The 15,837-nt window shown below is 35.3% G+C and overlaps 1 protein-coding gene and 1 non-coding gene across 4 annotated transcripts in view; both read left to right on the top strand.

Moving 5' to 3' along the window:
• The first annotated feature begins 5,284 nt into the window (after positions 1-5,284).
• The window catches only part of LOC115234898 (von Hippel-Lindau tumor suppressor homolog), a 45,663-nt gene continuing 35,110 nt past the window's right edge, over positions 5,285-15,837 (top strand). Inside the window, exon 1 of one of the 3 annotated variants that reach the window (XM_029806284.1) lies at positions 5,285-5,553. The gene's annotated coding sequence lies outside the window, so the exon portion shown is untranslated. The remainder of the gene's footprint in view (positions 5,554-15,837) is intronic. The other 2 variants (XM_029806283.1, XM_029806282.1) reach the window with 2 other exon arrangements.
• On the top strand, positions 6,283-6,382 carry Trnay-gua. Its single transcript has 2 exons — positions 6,283-6,319; positions 6,347-6,382. It is a non-coding gene; the product is annotated as a tRNA-Tyr (tRNA).

Below are 15,837 nucleotides of genomic sequence, written 5' to 3' on the forward strand. Positions count from 1 at the left end.
GGGCTGTGTTCCGATTCCCCACCCGGGTGCACCCGATATTATAGTATACGTGACATGTACTGGCCGTGTTCCGATATTCACTGTCAGTACTAAAAATCTTTAGTATATGTGACGTAAACTATAGATGTACAGTAATGACAGTGAATATCGGAACACGGCTTATATATACCAATGAGCAACCCATGATGCATTGCGAAAGGCCGCGAGAGCCAATAACAATCTACCTTATTTAGCATCTCTTTTCAATAGCAACTGCGCACACATCGATTCTTTGTATTGCGGGTGGCCCAGTCTCATATGACTTAGGGCCACCGCACAAGCTTTTCCGTAATGCATTACGTTACGTTAAGTACTAATTCTAAACCTAAACTCGTACGTAATCTTAAATTTCAGTCAACGCACAGAGAAAATCGTAATGTAACAAAAGCATACTACGTTACGATTTTGTTTGTGCGTTGACTAAAGTTTAAGATTACGAACGAGTTTAGGTTTAGAATAAGTACTTAACGTAACGTAATGCATTACGGAAAAGCTTGTGCGGTGGCCCTAAGTCATATGAGACTGGGCCACCCGCAATACAAAGAATCGATGTGTGCGCAGTTGCTATTGAAAAGAGATGCTAAATAAGGTAGATTGTTATTGGCTCTCGCGGCCTTTCGCAATGCATCATGGGTTGCTCATTGGTATATATAAGCCGTGTTCCGATATTCACTGTCATTACTGTACATCTATAGTTTACGTCACATATACTAAAGATTTTTAGTACTGACAGTGAATATCGGAACACAGCCATAGTATCAATATATGACTTGGGCCGGTATTCATATAGTTCGTTCTTATATTTAAGATCGTCTTAAGTGTGGTCTTGGGTGTGTAGTCTCTTCAGAAATCTGAAAAGAATAATTTAATTTTTATTAATTATATATTGTGAGTGATCGTACACTTAATTTCATTATTTGTTAGTAGATTTACTTATATGTAAAGTTGCTTTTCTTCTACATATGTAACAGGATCGCATTATTGTTTGTTGCCTTTTTTATCATTTCTTAAATTAATGAAACTATCTCAAGGAAATGATGCGCGTATGCGCATTGCCAATCAAGTACACGAATTGTAGAAGCGAGAGGTTGATATATACGTCTGCACCGTAATTTTTTCGCCAACGCCGCTTATTGGAAAGATACGTGACTAGCAAATATAGTAGTATTACATATATATAAGGAACCCTGAATATACTTTGTGCATGCGCACTACAATTATAAAATTGACTTATTCTGCATTTTTTTATAACTAAAAAATTTATCAATTCACAAACGATTTACAAACGAAATACACTCAGAAAAATTAAAAATAATCATATTTAATAATTTCTACTGGCTAGTTTCATGTAGGTAAAACCTTAGAACATATATACCTGAAAGGGGAATTGTCTATGCTTCCCGTGAAAAAGATCTGTGACCAAGTTGGGTACGAGAGAGAAAGGTAGATTGTAACCTTTGTTCGCAATGCGCAAACGCACGTCACGCTCACCGCGCCATTTGAAAATAGAAATGTAATTTTTAATTGGGATACAATTGACGATGATCGAATAGGTGATAATTAATGTACATACAGTGACAAATAATGATAAACTTTATTAAACAAAATAACAAGTAACGTTCGAGATATATTATTAATGTTTAAAGTGTACTAATTTTGAATACTTCTGTCTAATAAAATCTTTTTGCTTTATATCACTCGATTTATCACGTTTACCGCATAACACACAATATGGGCCTGGCATTTTCTTTTCCTATGAAATAACTTTTTTTCGAAATAATTTTGCATACCGATGTCACTGATACCTAACCCTAACCTTCTATAGCAATGACGCTATTCACGCTATTCGCTAATTCGCGCTTGCGCATTGCAGACGAAGGTTACAATCTGCCTTTCTCTTTTCTTAAAACGTGGTTCTCTCTCGCACCCAACTTGGACACAGGCTCAATCCATCATTCCCCTTCCAGGTATATATGTTCTAAGGTTACTATTGTTACGTATCGTTACGCAGCTATTTTCCAATATGTTTCAGCGACATCGTCGTTACGAAGTTAGAGAATAATAGGTCTACTGGGGGTTGATTGTGTATCTTAAAACGATGTGAAAATTACCAAAATAAGGAAATTCACTAGAATATCTACGATTTCATTTGTCGAAATCTAATAAATCTGTTCACTTTTGTAATTTTCATTTTGTTTTAAGATACACAATCGACTTTCTGATGGCAGTGGAAGGGGAGCCGCATGAGTAGAGTGAGAGGCAGATAATATTAAGTCACATTTCGTCTCTTTCTAATAAAGCTTGATTGGTTGGCAAAAAATCGGCAGTACTGCTGTTCCAATCAGACCTTATTAGGAAAAGACGAAAATAACCTTATTAGAGTTCCTTTAATCAGAGTTAGTCTTAGAACATATATACCTGGAAGGGGAATTGCCTATGCTTCCCGTGGAAAAGATCTGTGACCAAGTTGGGTACGAGAGAGAAAGGTAGATTGTAACCTTTGCTCGCAATGCGCAAACGCATGTCACGCTCACCGCCATTTGAAAATAAAAATGTAATATTTAACACCGTCAATTTTAGACTAAAATATCTCTTACATAGAGATGAATCAAGCCAAGAAACTTCGTCGGAAGAATCACGTTCCTTTTTCCTAATACCGTACGTGAAATCTGTGTCGGAAAAATTCATTTCTGTTACAAGGAATACTGATCTGCGTTTGGCTTATATTTGTCCTAACAATTTAAAACGTTTCATAAAGGTACAAAAAGACTTACTGCCTCAATCTTATCACAATAACGTAGTATATAAGATCGATTGCAAAAACTGTGATGCTTCTTATGTTGGCCAAACGAAGAGATTACTAGAGACCCGTGTAAAAGAACATCGAAATCATATAAATAGAGCTCGCTTTCAGAATTCTGTGATATCGGAGCACAGAGTTAGTGAAAATTATGATTTTGATTGGGACAATGTACGAATCTTGGACAACGAGCCTTATTATGCGAGGAGACTTACTTCCGAAATGTTATTTATTAAAAGACAGAAGTCGGGTTTAAATTTGCAGAGTGACACGGAGTTACTTGATCCCTCATATCTGCCGATTATTGATAAGCTCAGTAAAATTTGAAGTTTACCGTCTTTAAATATTGATAGTTCTGTTCTGCCTCGTTAATCTCCTTTTATTTTCGTTTGTGTTTGTCCTCCGCGCCAGCTCGACAGTCGGAGTTTGACTGCGGAGCGTTACTATCACGCGAGATCCGTGCTTGACTCTAGCGCCTGGCGAGGGCCCTCCTTAGGTAAGTCACAATTTGGCAAAATAAGACAATTACATTGCTTTGTTCTCATTATTCCACCGCATTTTAAATTACCAGGTGTCTGTCTGAATTAAATTTTCTTCCCGCAAGTTCCTGGGGAAACTTTGTGGTGTATAATGATTATATTCACGGACCGTACCTGTTGGAAGGCCTTTTAAAATAACTCTTGACCATCTTTCTTCACTGACGAATTTATATTTTACTCACTGACCGTTAATATTGAACTTTCCTGACCGTATCTGTTTATTTTATTTTTTTATTTTTTTATCACTGAAGAGAGTCCAGTCGTGGACAGAAACGTTAATGTTTGAAATTGTTTATTTGCGACCTGCGCTATATTTATTTTTATTTTAATTGTTAAGACTTGCGCCTATTTTTTATTTCCGTAGTTTATAGTGTTAAAATTGTTTATATTTGCTTGATATTTGCGTGCTCCTTAAGCCCATTTGTGTACTTGTTTTGATTTTATAGGAGCTCTGTCATTATTTTGTCATTATTTTGTCATTATTTTATGTAATTTTTAATTGGGATACAATTGACGATGATCGAATAGGTGATAATTAATGTACATACAGTGACAAATAATGATAAACTTTATTAAACAAAATAACAAGTAACGTTCGAGATATATTATTGATGTTTAAAGTGTACTAATTTTGAATACTTCTGTCTAATAAAATCTTTTTGCTTTATATCACTCGATTTATCACGTTTACCGCATAACACACAATATGGGCCTGGCATTTTCTTTTCCTATGAAATAACTTTTTTTCGAAATAATTTTGCATACCGATGTCACTGATACCTAACCCTAACCTCCTATAGCAACGACGCTATTTACGCTATTCGCTAATTCGCGCTTGCGCATTGCAGACGAAGGTTACAATCTGCCTTTCTCTTTTCTTAAAACGTAGTTCTCTCTCGCACCCAACTTGGACACAGGCTCAATCCATCATTCCCCTTTCAGGTATATATGTTCTAAGGGTAAAACAGGCTGCGTTTCGATATTCACGAATATTATATCGAAACACAGCCACAGTTGTAGGTAGAAGATTGTAGAGCGCGTCGCGGTGGATTGCGCGAAGTTGCACATCTGAAATGTTCCGTATTTTTCGCAATTATTATCGTTTAAAACGTGAATTTCACGTTCATTCGACATACTACTATTGTGATTATGTCTTGTAAAGTATCAGTTTGTAAAACACATTAAATGTTGTGTACATATAATGTATACAATCGCGTTATTATGAATATTTATACTATACAGGGTGTCCGGTAAAGATTGTGCCAACGCTCGTGAGCAGGTAGAGCACAGTAATCTGAACAGAAAAGTCCTGTAACATTTTTTTATATAACACATAATAAAGGAATTATTATTGAGTAAAGTCTGGCCAATCAGCGCCAACCTTTAGCCGGGCGCACGTCAGTGAGCCCCGCGCTGTGAAGTGTGCGCCGCCGCATACTATCAGGCGGGCGGCTCACCGACGTGCGTCCGGCTAAAAATCGGCGCTAATTGACCAGATTTTACTCAATAATAACTCCTTTATTAAGCGTTATATAAAAAAATGTTACAGGACTTTTCTGTTCAGTTTACTGTGTTCTAGCCGCTCACGAGCGTTGGCACAATTTTTACCGGACACCCTGTATATATACGTTGATTACACGATATACCGATTTACGCGGATATCGAGACTCGCTTCGATTCCGCGATTCGGTTCCGGAGACTCCCTACGTATATTGTACATTATTATTTGCTCTGCCGAAGTACAAGATTTATTCGACGGTAAAATTTTATCCAGTAATACGAATTGTTTGGCATTTTATGAAGAATACAAAAATTTCAAAGATGGAAGGATCGTATTCCGACGACGTTTAATAGATGTCACTACGAATATATTTTGGTTCGCGCCCGTGGCGCGGAAGTGGGAGGTAGGAGGTGGGAGGTGGGAGACCCAAGTAGTCCACCATCTTGCGCGTGTGTCTAACTAATGTTTGTCGCGCGATGCACACGAGTTGATTCGAGTTTTGATGTGAACGTGAACGTGAACGTGAACGTGAACGTGAACGTAAAAGTACAGCGACGTTTTCACGGATGTCCGATGAAAGTGACGCAAGGTGACAATTTAGTTTGGAAAGATTTCTACATCTTTGGTGACAAGCAGTACGAAGACAACGATTGACACTGGGTAGAGCATCTTTGGTGAGTCGCTTTTCAGATTAGATTAAATAGAATTAGATTATCGTATGATTCTTCTTCACCACGCTGCTGCAAAATCTACATTCTCGACGCGATTCGTAGTATCGCATAGCCAATCTGCGACGTGCGACCACTGCAATCACCCGTATATTTATTACCTAACTTTACCTGTCCTGTCGCAACTCGTGCTCGTGTCAGCTATTGTATATGTATGCATCGAAGAGATGTGTCGCAAAGTGGTTTGTTCGCGCGAAATCTATTATTTTAGAATTTTACCAATAGATATTTCAATAGAGTGATAGAGATCCAGACTTATGATAAGTCCTTACGAGATTTTTTGCGGAATTTATTGGATAATTATATTATAGTCTTAAAAAAAGCGAGATATTGACGTTTATGTCATGCATGACTGCATTATGATGCATGCGTGCTTGCGTAAGAAGCACTAGAAAGAATTAATGTATTAATGCATCGCTTTGCCATGCAAAGATATGCGCTTTTAACGTAGTCGTGTCCAATTACTTTATTAGAGCTTGATATTTAATATAGGTATATACATATTTATATGTATATTGTTCGATGATATTCAGATTTAGATTAACCTTGTATATACATATAATGGACATATTGTGAGATTATTACGATACGCGAAACGTCATCCGAGTAAAGAATAATCGAAGATACATATGTAAGGATTCTTCCTGAATGTTAAATTTCACGTCACTCATATAACCTTCGATAGCTCAGTTGGTAGAGCGGTGGACTGTAGTTGATTGTTTGAATATTTGGAGAAGCCATCCATAGGTCGCTGGTTCAAATCCGGCTCGAAGGAATTTTTTTTCGCTCATGATTTGTTGCACATTTCATTTTATTTCATCTTCTTTTATTATGAATAACATTAAGCATATTTATCATTAATATTTACATGTTTTTGTTGTAGAAAGTGTATTTAATTTTTGATCGAAAAACAATCCATTTGAGAAAAAATTTTATTCTGATACTAACAGCGGATTCTTACTATTTTTGCGTGCTTTTTGAAATCTTTTTGCTTTTACATAGACAAACATTTGTATGTAGAAAAGACTATACTCTATATTCTATTAATTTGGGAACAGTAAAATGGGATGGTAATTAGAATGTTTTCGCGATATTAAATTAATGCTACCGAATGTATATTTTGCATTTTGTGAAAAGCATTTTTTGGACCGATATTTGTCATTAAAATCATCCATTTTTTCAAATTCGGAGTTTCTCGTATATAATAAAAATATCTATGATATGCCATCTAGGTCTAAATAAGGCAAAAAACGAAATCGTATTATGGCACGACGAGTAAATATCGTAATCGAGACGAACGAGCTAAAAACGAATACGCGACTATGAATATTCGTGGCTAAACGGATTAAAGGCCGAAAAATATCCATATTATTGGACATATGGGATGGCCATAAGGCACAGTCGCATAGGACGTGCGTATTCGCGATATATCCACGATAATTTATAGCCGCGTCCTAATCGTCTTTTCTAGCCATAATTTATTACTACTCCATCCATATTTATTGGCGCTTTGGCCACTGCATTCTGCCGGGCAGCAGATTGGTTATATTGTTGGTGGCCCGATATATATATAGATACACACTGCAATAAATTATCTAACGCGCGAAGGTGCGACGGCTGACGCGCACTGAGAGATAGATTGCGGTAGAAAAGAGAAGGGATTTATTTAAGCAACGCGGTATTTTATATACGTGATTTGTGTTGCAATTTTCTGCATATACGTACATGTATAAATGTATATAATTATATGATGTATTGTTTTTAGCTTTGGAATTTTATATATGTATATATACAGCGGTAGAGAACTTTCGTACTCGGTTTAACCTCGCTCTACCCGCACATTACGGGGCGATTATTATCAGACACCCTGTATATATATATATATCATATACCTACATAAAATCTCAATGGCGTAAAGTGATAAAGGACGAGTAAATCACTGATGATTAATTTTATTGATATTAAATTAGTTACTATCACCAAAATTACGAATAACATCGATGACTTAAATTTTAATGACGTTCCCAGTTTGTTTGCTCGATTTAATTATATCCGGTAATATTCCTTTATTGACAGTTTATCGTAAATTAAACGTTGCGTTTATAATGCGGCTTGTACATAGCAGTAAAGCTTTGTGTATGCGACATATACAGTTATAATACACGTATACGAGGACGAGAATAATATATATGATTTGGTTTATATCGCGCGCTCATGATCTGTTACTATTTCGCATGTACATACATACATATGTATTATTAGGTACATGACTGACATTTCGCATTGATAATAATGCAGTGATCGACATTTCATAGTAACGTAATATATCACTGCTTGCCGAAAAAGTTATCGATGTACTTAAATATTTATAAATACTGTACAAATTTAAATCTTTTTGCTCCAAATATTATTTTTTTCTCACTGAAAAGAGCAAGCACGATCGTATTCAACGTTAATGCAATGAATAATTAGAAAAAAGCCTCCATGCACAAAAAGAACATCATAGATGCGCGAATGACCGATTATATTCGCAAATTCGCGTGATTTTCTTCTTTGATGCGACGAAACAAGGGATTGAATTTACGAATGCCGATGATTGTTCGATCCGCGGATATCCATGCACGAGAAATATATTACGTTCCTGTTCAATGGCGTGACGCGTAATCGGCCGTTAAATTCGTCGGTGCCGCCGGCATGAACGACACACAAAACGATTCAATTAGTGCATTCGGTTTCCGACGGGGCGCGTCATCACGTGCGACGTCGATACTCTCGTCATCGGTCGCTTCCGACTGATCCGCGCTTTCATAAAAGTACGTGGGTGGTGTGCCTATTTATTATTGTTAAATAAAATGACGAAAAGCTGCGTTCCCGAAATAATACAATCGGTGCGAAATTCCGATCGAAATTGTGGCGCGTCAAACGCTTGACGGACTGGCGCGCAAAACTTAAAGCGTATCTGACCGAAGAATGGCCGATGATCAGATATTAATATCACGAATATATGTTAATATAATATACATATGATGTTAGTAAAAAAATAAGTGACCAAACTTTAAGAGCATATTTCTACTTATATCGTAAAGATGTAAAAGAGGTTGTATACATGTCGTTAAAAAAAATAATCATTTTCTATAACGATATACATATTTCACACATTACAGAGTAAACTATCATATATCAAGAATTTCCATATTTGGTGTATTTTGTGTATTTTGTCCGCGAGCATTTGCAAAATCATATTCATATGATTTTCCATTTTTACGATGAAAAAATAGCTTACACTTTTAAAGTGTGATCAAATATTTCAGAAACATCCTGTATACGCGCGTTATTATGTGAAATGTGCTAACGAACGGCTTGCGTATTATTTTCTTTTCCTGCAAACATACGAATGTAATTATGATTTTGATTACTCGCATGGACGATATCCAATTCAACTTTGAATTTTTAGAGAAAGGTAAGAAGTGAAGAGAATGCTTTAACTCAAAAAATTACGTTATGAAATTTCTAAAAATTAACTTTATTAAAATAAATTTAATAAGTTATGTGAGTGAGAAAGAGAGAGAGGGGGGCGGAAGGGATAGAGGGGGGAAGAGGGAGGGAAGGAAAGAGGGAGGGAGGGGGAGAGAGAGAGGGGAATGGGACATCTACCGATTTTTGGTAGATATCTCGATTGCGCGGCTGTGATCATCATCGAACAATATACGTCATACGTGAAGATTCACGCGAATGTTTGGATTGTGTTGTAAAAATTTAATATTTTCAAAATCTGTTGGCAATATCTTCGAGCAATTAATTAGCAATAAATTCTAGTATATTTGTTTTTTTATTTGCGACTCGCTATAAGTGTTTTTCGGAAGTGGGGATGCTAACTTAATGGCAAGTCAGCACCCCCATCTTTAATATTATCATTTTCCTGTTAATGGGTAGAAGCAACAAATTAGCACTTAATTATGCACTATTGCCGAACCTGATTTTTCGTGATGGGGGTGCCAGAATTATAGGGGTGATTGTATTGTCAGGTACGTGAATTATTAAACGACAGGCTTGCAATAGGAAATTCCCATGTGGTGGCAAGAGAACGTGTGTCGTCGAAACTTTACGAATAACTAAGTTATTAGTTTCCACTATTCAAAGACATGTAAGTAGTTGTTTTCATATCGCATTCGAGCGATTATTTCGCATGATATCCGTCTCATTATTAACACATAAAATCGCAGATACATAAAAAATTTATTTATTTTGGAGTTTTGCGAGATAATTTGATTTTGTTTAGCGCGATGTACTTAATTTATTGAGCTATTATTACATTATCATTGCTCTACACGAGATGTAGTGTGACACATTTGGTGAGAAAATGAAAAGAACAATAAAAAATGTAGAATAAATTTATACTTGATCGCATTTTACTTTTCGAGAAAAATAATTTGTAACGTAAAATTGTGCTATGATTTTTTAAAAATCTAAACATGTATATAAGTTTAACACAAGTTTGACAGTTTGACAGTTTTTGACAGTTTATGGCGTTTGCAAAAATTGAATCACCCTGCATATGTACGTTTGAAATCTAACTTAATTACAAGAAATACGCGATTGTATGAATACCTCCAGGCCTCCGGGTACATTGACTCACAACCTACTATCCAGATTAACATATTATCTCTCGTCTCAAAGGGCTTTTCATATCATTAGGTAAGGCGGATCTGCAATAACAATGATTGTTATGCTTGAGGGGTTTCCTGTGGGCTACACGCCTGTTTCTCCACAATTTCATCTTTGGAACTGATGCATAATGTATGGATAATTTAATTTAATATAATACCACAATGTAATGTCAGCAAACGCGGGATATTACAGGGTACGTCGTGCATTGATAAGCAGAGCGTGATAATAATTGCTAATTGATAGCGAAGCGTTGTGCAATTTTCATGAAGTGTAGCAGCAAGTTCTATACATATATCATTGAATAATTTGCAAATTCTTAAAGAATCTATTCAATTATCTCATCAATAATCAATCACGCGAAAATTGCACTTTGGAAAAGTAAAAAGAAAATAAAATTTTGTGTATCTCTAAAAGAATTTTATTCGTATTTATATCAAGTAGTAAGTATGCATATATATGTGTATATGTGTATATGAGTATATTATTTTTATAATCAACTTTCTTGAGAAATATGATACAAACGAGATATACACGTATACAAATACTAGTGTATTAGAGAGCAAATGGTTTTTTATTCTGTAAAGTTGTGTTATTAAACTCGTCTCACTGTTGCCTGACAACTTACCTAGCCAATAACATGTAGATTAGTGTCGGGACACGTTGGGCTTTCGGCGGCATTATCATCTTTATCGTATGAGACAAAGAACGAGGAATATTGGCCCTATTGGCGAACGCGTGAAAGCATCTTCTCGATCATGCTCCACTTCATTCTCAATTCGCGTGCTAAGAATCGTTTATGTGGCCGTATTGAATTCGTAGTTTCACGCTTTACCGGCTCACTAAAGTATGCCCGAATAACACGTGGAGTAATCACGCATGTGAGAGACATTTCTGTCACGTCTTATAAGTTAGCGGAACAGAATGAGCAGAATCAATTCTAATTAATATTTTTATTTGTTGCTCATTTGTTGCTAAAAAGTTGCCAAAGAAAAAAATTTGTTGCTCTGTAAGTTTAAAAAAAAAATGATGTTCCGCTAAAGGAAGATTAAGTTAGCGGAACAATATATATATAGCAACAAAATTGTACATAACAATAATATAAGAATTTGTTGCTAATTTGTTGCTCTCGAAATATGCAAGTTCCGAATTTGTTGCTTGCAAAATAAGAATAAATAATGCCGGAAAGCCGCACAGCGATTTTGCAAGCAACAAATTCGGAAGTTGTATATTTCGAGAGCAACAAATTCAGACAATACGTCAGTTTCACATTTAAGCGAGCAACAAATTTTTTTCTGATAGTTCACTCTTGTAAGTTTGCACGCTGTGCGGTTTTCCGGCATTATTAATACTTATTTTGCAAGCAACAAATTAGGAACTTGCATATTTCGAGAGCAACAAATTAGCAACAAATTCTTATATTATTGTTATGTACAATTTTGTTGCTATATATATATTGTTCCGCTAACTTAATCTTCCTTTAGCGGAACATCATTTTTTTTTAAAACTTACAGAGCAACAAATTTTTTTTTTTTTGCAACTTTTTAGCAACAAATGAGCAACAAATAAAAATATTAATTAGAATTGATTCTGCTCATTTTGTTCCGCTAACTTATAAGACGTATTTCTGTCAGGATTATATCTAAATATGAGAAAAATTTTGACGCAACCGGGTTACTGCGTATTCTGAATAGCTTATGACACTTTCTTCTTTGACAGGTGTCTGTGAAGTGAGCACGATACTACAAATTTAAAAAAAAATACTAAGAGTTCTAATAGCACTTTTCATAGTTCTACAATTCCTGATAAACATTAAAAAGAGTTCCGCATTCCTTATATTAAAAAATCGAAATTGAAAAAATGTCGTGCTAACTTCGCGAATCTAGCACGACCCCCTCCCCTCTAAAGTACTAAAACGCGTTGAATATTATCATTTTTGGCAAGAATTCCCGATAGTTCTATTCAAGTTCAGCATATATATGCAATTTCAGATTAGTGATATAATTTTGCGTAGAAAAATTAATTTATGAAAAAACTTCGAATATCTCTTTGAGCAAAGTATTTCTAGGGTTTGTGTGTCCCGAGATATGCGTTTCGACATGATATTTTACCAATTACGGCGAGTTAAAAGTAGCTGAAGAAATGCCAATGGTGCGGCTATAAATTCACTCTGACGATAAAACGTCCTCGAGACACACACATTACGCTTATTAAGAAAATATAGTTCTTAAATCGAGATGCAAAGCTGTGAAATAACGATTGCTGTGGACATGCTATTTTTATTGCTGCCGATGCAAGTTAATAAGATAATTAATAATTTATCGAGACAAAAAATATAATTATATACAATAGTCATAATGTATGTACATATGTACAAATGTCATAACACATAACATGTACGCATTTGTTTTTTTCTGGGAAGAAGAAAAAAAAAAGTCTGGTGAGAAAGTTGAAAGATTTATAAATATATTGTAGTATATTGCGATATATATGTGTGTGATGAAAATGTGAAACTTTCGAAAGAGACACAACGCAACGGTGCAACGCAATATCTTGGCTGTATCGTAATCTCGGAATGGTTGCGCGGAAGTTGGTTAGATTCGCCAACAGAGAGTAGGCGCATCGCGTTAATGAAATCGCCTAAGTAACGGCCGCGCGTAACACATCTCTCGGCATATAAAGTGTGATCCCCGGGATCTTTACTGTTATGCAAATCGGGAACGATGCGAATGGGAGCCGACCGACGGCGACGGGGAGGCGACGGCGACTCGCGAAAGCGTTACGCGACGGTCCCGGTAACCCCCTAATTTTAATTAAGATCACTATCAATTCCGCCCATTCTAACCGCAACCGGTAACTTCTTGTTTCCTCGCTCGTTTCACTAACCCACTTTGGTAGTTTCTTTGTTGCGGATCGCGTGCGTTTCCCGTCAAAAATGTTCAAGTAGGGTATACATATATTACCCCATATATTAGTGAGATATTGAAGCCACTTCAGCTTTATTCAGCGTATAGAAACAAGTACAAAAATACAACAGAAGTACTATATTTATTTGAGCTGATGCTATCACGATTCTTGATAACATTTTCGAGAGATCGAGTATAGAACAACAGAGTTATTATAATATACGTTGAGAACAAACAAGTAGATACAATAGCTAATTAAATTTCTATACGTTTTACGTATATATGTTTTATTTGATTGTGTGCGTTAAAATGGTTTTGCTTGTCAACTTATTAGAATATTATACATACATCTAAACAAATTTTCTTGTTTTACATTTTACTCTACTATTTAATTTCTTTTATTTCACTACTACTTGTGTTTGTATCATTTTTTTTTTTTTTTTTTTTTTTTTTATTTTTTTTTTTTTTTAGTAACCGTGATTGTTCATATCTTTATAATATATTTACTGTTGCGTAACTTTTATCCTCGATTACGTGCAAAATTGCGTTACATCAATAGCTTTTGTACATCATAAAAATATTCGGAAATATATCTACTATTGTTATACTGTACATATACATATAGAATCTTATATCTCCAATTTATTACTTCTCTCATTTATACGATTATATAACAATTAGAAATAAAAAAATTATGATTGCCTTTATATGGACGATTAAATAAGCATTTCAGAAATTAAATCTGCGCATATATAAAAGAGATACTTGCACTCGCATACATACTTTATATCATACATAAAAGTATACGATTGAGATATTTTCTTGTTGCGCTGTGCAGTTATTTGCCACTCACCTTCTCAATATTTGTGGTTGATGGTCGACCGAGAACGACGATGTTTTCGATTAGACGAAAAGATCTTTGTCCCAAATCGATTGAGATTGTGTCCTTTTCATTCTGTTGCCGGATACCGGCGCACAATCCGTTTCCCAGAGTCGCATCCCAAACAAATATCAGGAGCGACCAATATTGATTCTGTCGTTCTTGCTTTTCTGCCTTCAACGTTCTTTCGTCGTCACACATTTTCTGCAACAATAGCTCTGTTCCGAGAGAGAATTTATGTTTGCGTAATAAAATATTTTAAAGGCATGATCCACGTCCGGATATCTACGCGCTTATGCGGTTTCAGTTGCTAGATATTCTCGAAGATTTTATAGCGTTTTAGCTTTAGATTTTACGTTTATCGTTTTCAGAATTGGAAAAGTGCAAGATTATAAAGCTATTATTCGATTAAAAAAGTAGTCGGGATTTTCCAATTTTAAGAAGACAAATAAAAAGATTTTTTTAAAGATATATACACGTATGAAGAATTTTTTTTGCACAGATAGTTTGCCAACAAATTAATCCAATTAAAATTGTTATAAAAAGTTTTTATAAAAATATCGATAATATAAGTTATATATATATATTTACTTTATTCTTTTTTTTATACCTGTTGGGTGATTCATTTGAGATAATTATGTTTTATATACAAATTAAGTTTATGTCGAAACATTCTTGAAACACGTAAATATCTCATTGTACTATATCGACGAGAAAAAAAAATTATTTTGCGGCGCGCAGAATTATACGAAATACAACTTGATGTAAGGAAGGACAAATCCGCTGATGTCGCGAATACATTCGACCGCGTTTGCGCGGCGATGCGACGGAAGTTCGATTTCAATTTTCCGCCCTTCGGAAGCAGGCAGGCTGCAGCTGGTTGCAGCTTGCGCGACTGCGATCGGCACTCACGTATATACATTGCCCGGACAATATTCCGTGAGCTGGTCCTTCCCTAATGGCTAATAAACTAGCCCTCGTACTATTCTCCTATTCTAATATCCTTCGCTTGCTCTATCTTATACGCGCCATAGCGTCCGCGCAGACATTTGTCCTTGGTGGATATCCGGAGCAGGATAGACCAGCAACCAATATAGAAAGCGTTCTCCTGATAATTGTAACCGTTGTCGTTCCGTTTCCGAATACTGTCTTTTGTTACTTTTGTTACTCGTTTTCGTTATCATCTTACGCGACATAACGTATCACGATATTCGTTCCGTTCCTTGAGCACTATTCCAACACAATACGTCTAATTAATGTATAAACGTTTACAAATAATAATTTTAAATGAGAAAACAGTTTACATACACATAAACCATAGCATGTTGAGTAATTTTTTCGATTAGCTACATTTCGATTAATCTAATACTAACGAGGAAATTATTTGGTATACAAATATATTTGTTTTGCCGTATGATACACATTGTTGTCTTTATCAATAGATAAAAATCATAAAGTTTTATTTTATAGACCATTAGCTCTCTTCTAACATTGTCAAAGAGAAAGAAATTTTTTAGCCTTAGCGGTTGTAATTATATGAATAATATGAATAATTGAAAGATCACACACGTTGAAAAATTAAATTAAAATTATATGTTGAGAATATATTTCGAGAAATATTTATCTTTCTTGATGAAAATTTTATTGCTCTAATATTCTAATGTCTAATGTATTAACATAACGCATATGCGAAGAAAGATATTTTTTGTAAAACAAAAACGTCGATATTGCTGATAATGAGTCTCAGGACTCAGGACTCAGAACGAGACGATGACATGA

This window comes from Formica exsecta, unplaced genomic scaffold (genome assembly GCF_003651465.1).
Source record: "Formica exsecta isolate Colony F162 unplaced genomic scaffold, ASM365146v1 scaffold21, whole genome shotgun sequence".
In the NCBI taxonomy this organism is placed as follows: Eukaryota; Metazoa; Arthropoda; class Insecta; order Hymenoptera; family Formicidae; genus Formica; species Formica exsecta.